Raw genomic sequence first — 12,625 nt, 5'->3', positions numbered from 1 at the left:
GTGTGGACATTAAAGTCCACCCTTTAGCGGCTGCACTTATTGTGGGGTGGTTGCAAAGAGGTTAAAAAAAAACATTTGCAATGATACATGTCTCCCATAGCAGTGTTCTGCTTCCCATGCCAAGTAATTTGCCTAATAGCCCTAAAAATAGCCAGAATTTTACAACAAGATTCTGCTCTTTGCCCCTTCTCCATAGACTTTCGTGGGATTAAAAAAAAAAAAACCCAAACAGATTTGCTTTTATGGATTTAAATGGTAAGATTGGCAAGGGTGTAGCATGGTCAGCCATTTTGTGAGAGTCTGCATCCTGAGTGAATAAAATAAGAGATAGGCAAGTGGGATGAAGTCAGGGTGTATGTGCACCGTAAAGAGAGAGTGCTACATTGCGACTGTGGTCACTAAAAGAGGCAATATATGATAGCAGTTTTAAGGGTAGCATTCCAGTTGATGCACTCCACAAGCCTAATGTATTCTCAAACACTTTATTCCTAGTTGTTCTATAACCTTTTTTTGGGCTCTGTGATTCTTATCTATCAGCTTTTGAGTTGAGAGAGAGCTATTGGAATTCATCCTTTGACAGCACCCATGTGACCAACCACCATAGCTATGTTTAGGTGGCAAAACTAAGTGACAGGATAACTTTTCCCATTGAATTATGTTTTAATACAGAAGAAAACTTCCTTTTTTTTGTGTAGTGCCCTCAAAGCTACTGTTATGCTAAATGTAGTTTTTGGTCTTTCTGTAATCATGGTTTGATTAGCCAGGTCTGTTCCGGACTCCAAAGCTATATGCTCCACTGCTTTCCCCTGTCTCCCAGGGGATCCTGGAACATAGTGGGTGGTAAAATCATGACCTCAGCCTGCATATGGATATCTCCTCAGCCAATCCCTGGTTGCTATGCAGATGAGCAGGGGGCTGAGAGGTATAAATGGGCCATAGTTCAGAGTAAAGGTCTCTTGGTCCTGGGGACTTAAGACCAAGCCTGAGGGCTTCGGCTTCCCTGGGAGATTCACCTTGGACTGCAGCATTTCTGTGGGGTCCCAGCTACAGCTTGGCAGAGGGACCTCCACCCTATCCTTTCAGGAGTGATTTTAGAAAGTCCACCACAGATCCGGTACATAGTTCACTGAAGTACTGAAGTTTGCAGAATCTGCACTTGGCTGTCTGAAAATCAGAAACAGCGAGTATTTGCCCATTGGATCCATAGACTTTCCTTAACTCCTTTGTAAGAACTTTAGTTGCTACCCTTTGCTTTCAGGCCTGCATTTCTTTTGGGATTCCAGTTTGCTGCTCAGATTTACAACTTCAAAAGCTGTGTTTTCACTCTGAAGTTTTGGTTCAGTTTAGAGTTCTCATTACCAAGTTATAGTTTTCTGGAGTATCCCCAGGTTCATCCCTACCCCATCCAAGTTCTTTCCCGCAAAAGAAAAACACCACAAAAAAAGAGCTGCGCAGCCTGTTTACTGATCTGAGTATAAAAATATTGTGTGCCTGATTGCGAGGGAATGGAACTCAAAATCTATTCAATACACTTCCCTATATTGAAGTCTTGAATAGAGGGGTGGGGTAGGACTATCTTCCCTGGGGCCCATACTGGATCTAAGTGCCTCTGTTTAGGAAAACAGTACTACTAATACTAAGTCAAAACCAAAATAAACTGACACTGTCACACTATATACCGTCTCTTCGTTACAAATACCCCCAGGTCACCGAAAAATAGCATTTTTGACATCAGCGAGAACAGGACAATCTGGTTTCCTTGCAAATAAATCTCAGTGTACCAATCAGAACCTTTGGCCTTGAGATTTTAGAGTTAAGATACTTTTGATAGAATTTGGACAGGCTAAGGACAACTAAGTGATCTTTGTGTAAACAATTTTGCATTCCCATGTATACCTCCAAGTCAAGTTTACATAGCAACAGGTGAATTTTTACTTGAGAGCCATGTATGCAAACCATGACCATTATTAAATTTGAGCACTCATAGCCTAGTGTTATACAGTTGTGTTCAAAATTATTCAACCCTCAATGTTGTAAAGGGTTTTAGGGAATTTAGTGTGCATTTGTAATTGTATTCAGAATGAAATCCTACAAGGACTTCTTAAAGAACCATATGCAACTAAAATGACATCAATTGGTTTTGTAATACAGTAGTAAATGTTTCTTTTGTGAATTCTTCATTGACACAATTATTCAACCCTTTAAAGACTACCACTCTGAAGAACAGAGGTTCATTGAAGTGTTTTCAATCAGGTATTGAAAACACCTGTGGATGTCAGGGAGCAGCAATAAAGCCTAATAAGCACCAATTAGGCAGCTTTAAAATGACTGTGATACTCAGCTCCTTCTAGACATTTACTGGTGTGGTTACAAACAGGGTGAAGTCAAGAGAATGGTCCAGGAAGACAAGAGAAGAGGTGATTACTCTTCACAGGAAGGGCAATGGCTATAAGAAGATTGCAAAGATGTTATACATACCAAGAGACACTATAGGAAGCATCATTCACAAAATCAAGGCAAAGGGCACTGTTGAAACGCTACCTGGTCGTGGCAGAAAGAAGATGCTGACTTCGACTGCTGTGCGCTACCTGAAGCGTAGAGTGGAGAAAAGTCCCCGTGTGACTGCTGAGGAACTGAGAAAAGATTTGTCAGATGTGGGTACTGAAGTTTCTGCTCAGACAATACGGCGCACACTGCGTAATGAAGGCCTCCATGCCAGAACTCCCAGGCGCACCCCCTTGCTGCCTCCAAAGAATAAGAAGAGTCGACTGCAGTATGCCAAAAGTCATGTGGACAAACCACAGAAGTTTTGGGATAGTGTTCTGTGGACTGATGAAACAAAATTAGAACTGTTTGGGCCCATGGATCAATGCTATGTTTGGAGGAGGAAGAACAAGACCTATGAAGAAAAGAACACCTTGCCTACTGTGAAGCATGGCGGGGGGGGGGGGTCAATCATGCTTTGGGGCTGTTTTGCTTCTGCAGGTACAGGGAAGCTTCAGCGTGTGCAAGGTACCATGAATTCTCTTCAGTACCAGGAGATATTGGATGACAATGTGATGCAGTCCGTCACAAACCTGAGGCTTGGGAGACGTTGGACCTTTCAACAGGACAATGATCCCAAACATACCTCCAAGTCCACTAGAGCATGGTTGCAGATTAAAGGCTGGAACATTTTGGAGTGGCCATCACAGTCACCAGACTTAAATCCGATTGAGAACCTCTGGTGGGACTTAAAGAAAGCAGTTGCAGTGCACAAGCCTAAGAATGTGACTGAACTGGAGGCTTTTGCCCATGACGAATGGGCGAAGATACCCGTAGATCGCTGCAAGACACTTGTGTCAAGCTATGCTCCACGTTTCAAAGCTGTTATAACTGTAAAAGGATGTTGTACTAAGTACTAAGATTGAATGTCACTTGGGGGTTGAATAAAACTGATAATGATGTGAGCACAGAAAAGACATTTGTGGTTATTTAATTATAAATGTTATGTTATATTTGTCTGACCTACACGTGCCTCTTTTATTTAATGGTAAGCAGGATGACTGAATGATCAAAATCAATGTCAAACTGGCCAAAACAATCAATTTCATTGGGGGTTGAATAATTTTGAACACAACTGTATGTATATCCTCCCATTTATATCTAGCTTGGACACTTTTAACCACTTTACCGCTGCTCACTAGAGCTCTACTGCGGCAAAGTGGTTCGATAACGTCTGGCGACGTAGACCTACGTCGCCAGACATTCTCCTCTCTCGGCGGCGCGCTCCCGCTGTATTCAGTCACAGCGGGAGTCGGGCCAGGGGAGGAGCAGCGGCGATCACCGCTGCTCTTCCCCGATCTTCGGGGAATCTAGTCTGGAGATCCGCCCGCTTGTGTAAACAAAGCGGGTGGATCTCCTAAGTGACAGGCAGTGTTAGATTGCAGGGTTCAGCATAGCTGAACCTGCGGTCTGTCTCTGTGTCACTCAGTCACCTCCCCCCACACATGTCAGTAAGCACCAGGCATACATTAACCCCTCCCTCTCCAATAAAATTAACCCCTTCCCTGCCAGTGTCATTTTTACAGTAACAGTGCATATTTATAGCACTGATTACTGTAGTAATGTCACTGGTACCCCCAAAAGTGTAAAAAATGTCAGTCAAGGGTCCGATCTGTCCACCGCAATGTTGCAGTCCCGCAAAAAAAATCGCAGATCTCTGCCATTACTCGTTAAAAAAAAATACACCAAAAATGACAGAAATCTTTCCCTTAGTTAGTAAACGCAATAACTTTTGCGCAAACCAATCAAAATACGCTTATTGCAATTTTTTGTGCCAAAAATATGTAGCAGAAAACAAATTGGCCTTAAATGATAAAAAAAATGAATTTTACATTTTTTGGGGGGGAATTTCAAACAAAAAAAATTTGAAAAATATTGTTATTTTTTCAAAATTGTCGCTCTTTTTTAGTTTATAGCGCAAAAAGTAAAAATCGCACAGGTGATCAAATACCACCAAAAGAAAGCTCTATTTGTGGGAAAAAAAGGACGTAAATTTCGTTTGGGTTATGCGTTGCATGACCGCGCAATTGTCAGTTAAATTTGCACAGTGCCGAATCGCAAAAAGTGGCCCAGGCGTAAGACAGCAAAATCCTCCGGTGGTAAAGTGGTTAATAAATGCTCATCTACAGTATGTAGTTCTTTGGACAGATGTGTTCAGCATTTTACAGGATAAGACAACTGGATTCATGTTTTAGACTGTCTCAGATGGTGTCAGTATTAGGAATTGTTCCCCCGAACACCCATGTGTAGATTTTCTAAAGAAATTACCTAGTATTGTATCCATATAGAAATAATTTTCAGGCATAATCCATATTCATTTGTGCTGCCTGAGTTTTATTGAAGTAACGCACTCTTTGAACTCATGCATTCTTTACACAGAGCTATTGGCAACCAATGACAAGAGCTGGAATTCTCTCAATGATTTTTTATATATAATGTAAAATATTGTACAGCAGTGAGAGGAGAACATAACAAATGTCTGTCAAATAGTTACTAGTAAAAGTTGCTGGGTTTGTCAGGACTTGTTCTGTGGGTTCAGGTACTGTTTTATGAGAAATGAGCATATTCATTTGTTTTATGGATGTACTAAATAAATGATGTTAACAACATTTCTGCAACGTCATGTTTACCTTTTTATTTATCTACCATGCTAAATAAATATAGATACATTATATATGTGTATACTAACCAGTACAAATAGAGTTAAAAGGTACATCCACCTTTTGCAAAAAAAAAAAAAGTAGTAAATGCAGTTAAATTGATCTTATCTTATCTTATGATTAGCTTATCTTATGATTTCTCTGAACTACTTTTTGCAAAGCATTGCATCAAAGCCACAGTTTTCCAATTTTATTCTAAACTGGACACTTTGCAATATTAAGACGTCTGTAAATATATACCAGTCTAGCCCAGATCAATGGTCAAAAAAAAAAAATATGAATCATTTGTAAAAAGTATAGAAAATTGTAAAAAGTGGTCTTCTATCTTCAATGAAAGCTAATAAGCTCATAATTCCTAAGTATGTGGTGTTAGCCCTGCCTACTTAATTTCTGATGGATTACATAGAAGACAACTCTCTGCTATTTTCCTCTACCCTCCACATTTCCCTAATCCCTTCTTATCCCTTCCTCCCTTGTCATGTCCATAACCCCTCATCTCCTCCCCTCCTTATCACCATAACCCCTTCTCTTCTCCCTCCCCTCTTCTCATCTCCATAACCCCTCCTTTCTTCCCCCTTCTCATCTCCTCCCCCCTCTTTTTCGCCTCCCCATCCTCATCTTGATAGTCCCACCTCATCTCCTTCTCCAACTCATCTTCATAATCCCTCCTTATCTCCTCCCCAACCTTGTCTCCATAACTCCTTCCTATCTCCTTCCCCTCCTCATCTACAACCCCCCCCCCCATTTTCTCCTCCCTCTCCTCATCTCCACAATTTCTTCTTATCTCCTTCTCCACTTTATTTTCATAACCCCTCCTTATCTTCTCACCCACCTTATCTCCATAACCCCTTCCTATCTCCATAACCCCCCATCCCCCCCCTCCCCTCATCTCCACAATCCCTCCTCAACTCCTTCTCCGCCACATCTTTATAACCCCTCCTTAGCTCCTCTCATATCATATCTCCTTAACCCCTCCTTATCTCCCCACTCTCCTCCTTTCCATAATTACTCCTTATCTCCTTCTCCACCACATCTTCATGACCCCTCCTTATCTCCTCCCTCTCCTCTTCTCCATAATCCCTATTTATCTCCTCCCCCACCTCATGTCCATAACCCATGGATGCTCAACCTGTAACTATCCAGCTGTTGCAGAACTATAGGTCCTATCATACTTCTGCCTTTAAGAGTCATGATTGTTTAACTGACAGCCTTGCACTGCCTCATGGGACTTGTAGTTCCGCAACAGCTGGAGGGCCACAGGTTAAGCACCTATGTAAACCCCTTCTTAACTCCTCCCTCTTTGCATCTCTAGAATTCCTTTTTATCTCCTTCCCTTGCCTTCTTTTTTCCTCTACTTCCTCATCTCCATAACCTCTTCTTATCTTCTCCAACTCCTTCAATATATAACTCCTTCTTATCTTCTCCCCCACTCCTTAAGGCTAGTACACACTATAAGAAAATCAGGCGATCATTTTCGTCCAAAGAATTTTTGTACGATTTTTCGTATAGTGTGTACACAACTTTCGACAGCCGATTCAGAATTTTTGTACGAATATTCTTGAAGGGACAAACTCTACATTTTTTGTTGTACGGAAAAAAACGAATGCTTTTGGTTTAATGTGTACTGTTTTTGTGCGATTTTTGTACAAGAAAAATCAGAAAAGAAAGACTGCACATGATCAGAAACAATAAACAACAAAAAAAAGCCTTTGTCGCACAAGAATTTTCATACAAATTTTCATTCATTGGTTCCGACTTGCTGTGAAACAAGGAGGAAAATCGGATGATCGTTTGTCCGATTTTCTTATACTGTGTACCCCACTTTATATACATAACCCCTTCTTATCTTCTCCTCCTCCTTATATACATAACCCCTTCTTAACTCCTCCTCCTCCTTATATACATAACCACTTCTTATCTTCTCCCCCACTCCTTATATACATAACCCCTTTTGACTCTGCCTCCTCCGCATCTCTATAACCTCTCCTTATCACCTCCCCCTCCTCATCTACATAACTCCTTTTTTTCCCACAGGCAGAGGACACAGGAAGCTATCAGCTCACAGGATTTCTGGCAAAATCAGCAGGTATTTTTAAAATGTATTAAAAAGATATAACAAAACACTTTATATATTTATATAATATATTTACTAGGGATAGACCGATTATCGGCAAAGCCGATATATCAGGGGCCATTATGCACTTTCCCTGATATATCGGAATCGGCCCCTGAGGTTACAGATATTGCCGACATTTCGGGAAAGTGCTGTACCGGAGTGATGCCTGCAGCTAGAGGCATTACCCCGGTACCGGCGTCCATAGCCAATGGTTGGCTGTGCTGTAATGACAACCGATGTGGTTGAGAAACTGCTCGGCTGTCATTACAAGGAGCAGGAGGGAAAGTCCCCCCCTGCTGTCTCCCGCGTCTCGCCCGGGTCTACCAGCCTGCATGGCCGCCGAAGAGAAGACCCGATCAAAGCCGCATTCGGCTCTGATCAGGTCTCCATGTAAAAACCCGGAAGTGATGTCATGACACTTCCGGGTACTCGGCGCCAATTTAAAAAAATTCCCAGCATTCAAAACAGCTACACTTGGCGTTTTGAATGCTTTTAAGTGCAGAGGAGGGGTTTGGGGTCTTTTAGACGCCCAGATCCCTCCACAAGAGTACCTGTCAAAAAAAATATATATATTTTTTTTTAATGTAGGAAAATATCGGCCAATATTGGCCGATACCGATATGCGATGACCAAAATATTGGTATCGGTATCGGCAATAAAAAAACGATATTGGTATATCACTAATATTTACCATACAAAAAGGAGCATATACAGTGGGTACGGAAAGTATTCAGACCCCCTTAAATTTTTCACTCTTTGTTATATTGCAGCCATTTGCTAAAATCATTTAAGTTCATTCTTCTTCCTCATTAATGTACACATAGCACCCCATACTGACAGAAAAACACAGAATTGTTGACATTGTTGCAGATTTATTTAAAAAGAAAAACTGAAATATCACATGGTCCTAAGTATTCAGACCCTTTGCTGTGACACTCATATATTTAACTCAGGTGCTTTCCATTTCTTCTGATCATCCTTGAGATGGTTCTACACCTTCATTTGAGTCCAGCTGTGTTTGATTATACTGATTGGACTTGATTAGGAAAGCCACACACCTGTCTAAATAAGACATTCCAGATCACAATGCATGTCAGAGCAAATGAGAATCATGAGGTCAAAGGAACTGCCTGAAGAGCTCAGAGACAGAATTGTGGCAAGGCACAGATCTGGCCAAGGTTACAAAAAGATTTCTGCTGCACTTAAGGTTCCTAAGAGCACAGTGGCCTCCATAATCCTCAAATGGAAGACGTTTGGGACGACCAGAACCCTTTCTAGAGCTGGCCGTCCGGCCAAACTGAGCTATCGGGGGAGAAGAGCCTTGGTGAGAGAGGTAAAGAAGAACCCAAAGATCACTGTGGCTGAGCTCCAGAGATGCAGTCAGGAGATGGGAGAAAGTTGTAGAAAGTCAACCATCACTGCAGCCCTCCACCAGTCGGGACTTTATGGCAGAGTGGCCCGACGGAAGCCTCTCCTCAGTCTAAGACACATGAAAGCCCGCATGGAGTTTGCTAAAAAACACCTGAGGGACTCCAAGATGGTGAGAAATAAGATTCTCTGGTCTGATGAGACCAAAATAGAACTTTTTGGCCTTAATTCTAAGCGGTATGTGTGGAGAAAACCAGGCACTGCTCATCACCTGTCCAATACAGTCCCAACAGTGAAGCATGGTGGTGGCAGCATCATGCTGTGGGGGTGTTTTTCAGCTGCAGGGACAGGACGACTGGTTGCAATCGAGGGAAAGATGAATGCGGCCAAGTACAGGGATATCCTGGACAAAAACCTTCTCCAGAGTGCTCTGGACCTCAGACTGGGCTGAAGGTTTACCTTCCAACAAGACAATGACCCTAAGCACACAGCTAAAATAACGAAGGAGTGGCTTCACAACAACTCCGTGACTGTTCTTGAATGGCCCAGCCAGAGCCCTGACTTAAACCCAATTGAGCATCTCTGGAGAGACCTAAAAATGGCTGTCCACCAACGTTTACCATCCAACCTGACAGAACTGGAGAGGATCTGCAAGGAGGAATGGCAGAGGATCCCCAAATCCAGGTGTGAAAGACTTGTTGCATCTTTCCCAAAAAGACTCCTGGCTGTATTAGATCAAAAGGGGGGTTCTACTAAATACTGAGCAAAGGGTCTGAATACTTAGGACCATGTGATATTTCAGTTTTTCTTTTTTAATAAATCTGCAACAATGTCAACAATTCTGTGTTTTTCTGTCAGTATGGGGTGCTATGTGTACATTCATGAGGAAGAAGAATGAACTTAAATGATTTTAGCAAATGGCTGCAATATAACAAAGAGTGAAAATTTTAAGGGGGTCTGAATACTTTCCGTACCCACTGTAAGAGACAATCATTGCTTGCGTACTCTTACACTTTAACCTCCCTGGTGGTAATCCTGAGTGTGGCTCGGGGATGATTATCAGTATCAAAAGCGGAAGCGGTAACCCCGAGCCACACTCAGGATTACCCTGTAGTGATACTTACCTTGTCCCTGCGATCCCCCGATGTCCTCTCGCTGTGTCCACCGGCTGATGCAGGCATCCGTCTTCCGGCTCCACTTCGATGTGAGCGCCGCAACGCAGGGGGGCGAATCAGGTGGGAATTTTTAAAAAATTAACAAAACACACACATACACATTGTAATACATTGTAATCTGTGAGGATTACATTACTGTGTGAAACCATTTCACCTCAGATTTGTCCCTAGTGATTTGTCCAGTGCCCTGCCTGCACTTTTATTGTTCTTTCTGCCTGGAAATTTGAGAACGTCCATGGCATCCAAAAAGCGTTCCTTTAGGTCAAAAGTGGTCTGCATCAAAGAGGGTGCAATTTGGCATAAAATCTTACATGCTATGCGAATCGTCAACTGACTACATTTGGAATTCAGTCATATACACTGGAAAAGGAACAAAATTCAATCCAAAATACAGCAACTATGGAATGGCAACATCTTCCATTCTTTCACTCATTGAGCCATTGCTAAATCAGGGCTATTGTGTAACAACCGACATCTTTTATACATCTTCTGAGCTTTATGAGTTTCTTCTGCAAAACAAAACAGATGCCTATTGAACCATTAGGGCTAACCGGCGCGACATGCCGCCAACGTTTGGCAATAAGAAGCTGAAGACTGGAGAAATGGTTGCCTGTCAGAAAGGCAAAATGATGGCACTGCGATGGCGTGACAAGAAAGATGTGTGCCTAATGAGTACAATTCATATTACCTCTGCTTTTATGATACGCACGAAAGGTGGGAAAGAAATTGTGAAGCCACAAGAAGTGATAGACTACAACAACACCATGGGAGGTGTCGACAGAGCCGACCAAGCAATGACATTCTACCCAGCAATGAGGAAACAGCAAAAGAAGTACTACAAGAAGATCTTCAGACATCTTCTTGAGCAATGCTTGTGGAATGCCTACATTCTGCTCAAAAAAAAAAAAAAAGTGACAAGCCTTTGATTCATTGTGACTTAATTTGGAAAGTTGCCGAACGTATCTTTGTGAACCACCAAACACCATCAATGGCTGGAAATAGAGCTGGACGTCATGCTGTTGGCGTTGTCAACCCGGAATGCCTGATTGGTCGTCACTTCATGGACTACATCCCACGAACCGAGAAAAAGTCAGTACCTACAGTGATGTGCGTGGTTTATTGCTCAAAGCGAGATGACATTGGAAGGAAAATCAGAAAGGAAACCAAGTTCTATTGTGATGTCGGAGTTTGTGCAGTCCCATGTTTTAAAACTTTTCATACCCGGGATGTTTACTAAACAGTGCCTAGTGCAGTATTTAGTATTACAGTGATAAGTAATATTGCACCCTTTTTTGGACAAATTTCAGTGTTTTGGTTTGATTTACATTATTAAATAAAATGTATTATTATATTATAATTTATGATTTAGTGTTTCAAAATTTATCATACCCGGGATGTCTACTAGACTCTTGTTTGGACAGATTTAAGTGAGTTATTCCTAAGAATCACAGGCCTACAATATAAAACAACAGATTTCCATGCAAAACAATATACCGCTTTGACATTCAAAAATACTGACTAATCAGACTTCCAGGAAAGTTAAGGAGCAAGACAGAGTGGGGGCAGCTGACACAAGTTCAATGTTTAACTTCAAGTTTGCTTTTAAACGACCTTTACATATGTTTATAAAAGTTATGTTATTTAGTGTTTGAGGCTCTTTAAACAGAATTGGCACCGTGCCGTCTTCTACCAGAGTAACAGGAAGTTCAGCTACAGTTCCAGGTGCTGATCATCTGCACTGAAACACATAACTAGTGTCTGTTGGCACTATCAAGAAGGTGATTAAACTCACTGTATTGCCCAGAAGCATTCATCCTCATTCTACTGCAGTTAGTCACTTTTCAGTACCTTAACATCAATGCTACTAATGTTTTCTTTTCTGATGCGTGAATCATCAGCCGCTCATTGCCAGAATAATTTTTCCACCTGCTTCTACTTTGATCTGTGGATCGAAAAGATTCATGCTTTAAAGATAAGGCAAATGAAAAATATTCAGAAAAGCCATTAGCGTCCACTAATTTATACAACTACATGAATTTTATTTCCTCCCTGTGTTTGCGTAGGTTTCTTCCGGGTTCTCTGGATTGCTCCCACACTCCAAAGACATGCTGGTGGGTTAATCGGATCCTGTCTACATTGGCCCTAGTATGTGTGTACAAACTGGCTATGTACATGTATTTTTACATTCTACATGCTGGTACTAAGCTGAGCAATTTGCAGAGGTGGGGGACTTGAGTCACATGACTTGACTTAAGTCAGACTTAAGTCACCAGTTTGAGGACTTGAGACTTGCTTGACTAAAATGAATAAAAGACTCGACTTGACTTTGACTTGGTATTCATGACTTGAGACTTGACTTTGACTTGAGACCTATGACTCGAAATGACTTTACTTTTTTAAGTTATTAAATATTTGCATTTTCTCAAGATGAGCAAAATTAATGTGCCTGTTATGTTTCTGACACCAAAGTCACTTAAAACACTTCAGTGTGTTCTGATTTTTAGGACACTGGCTATTTAACAATGGAAGCACTTAACATGTTTTTAGTGACTATGGTGTTGAAACATGAACGGATGAAGGATTTTGAGCTGTTTGGGCATTAAAAGTGTTTCTTTAATATGCCAAGAAAAAAGCACTAAGCAGTTTTGTTAAAGAGGAAGTAAACCCGCTGGAAAAAAATGTGTAAAAAAAAAAACCTGTAAAGACAAAGGCATAAAGAGCTAGTATGCATGGCATACTAGCTCATTATGAAGTACTTACCT

The sequence above is a fragment of the Pelophylax lessonae genome, assembly GCF_965119305.1.
Source record: "Pelophylax lessonae genome assembly, chromosome: 3".
NCBI lineage: Eukaryota > Metazoa > Chordata > Amphibia > Anura > Ranidae > Pelophylax > Pelophylax lessonae.
This window is presented reverse-complemented; position numbering follows the sequence as displayed.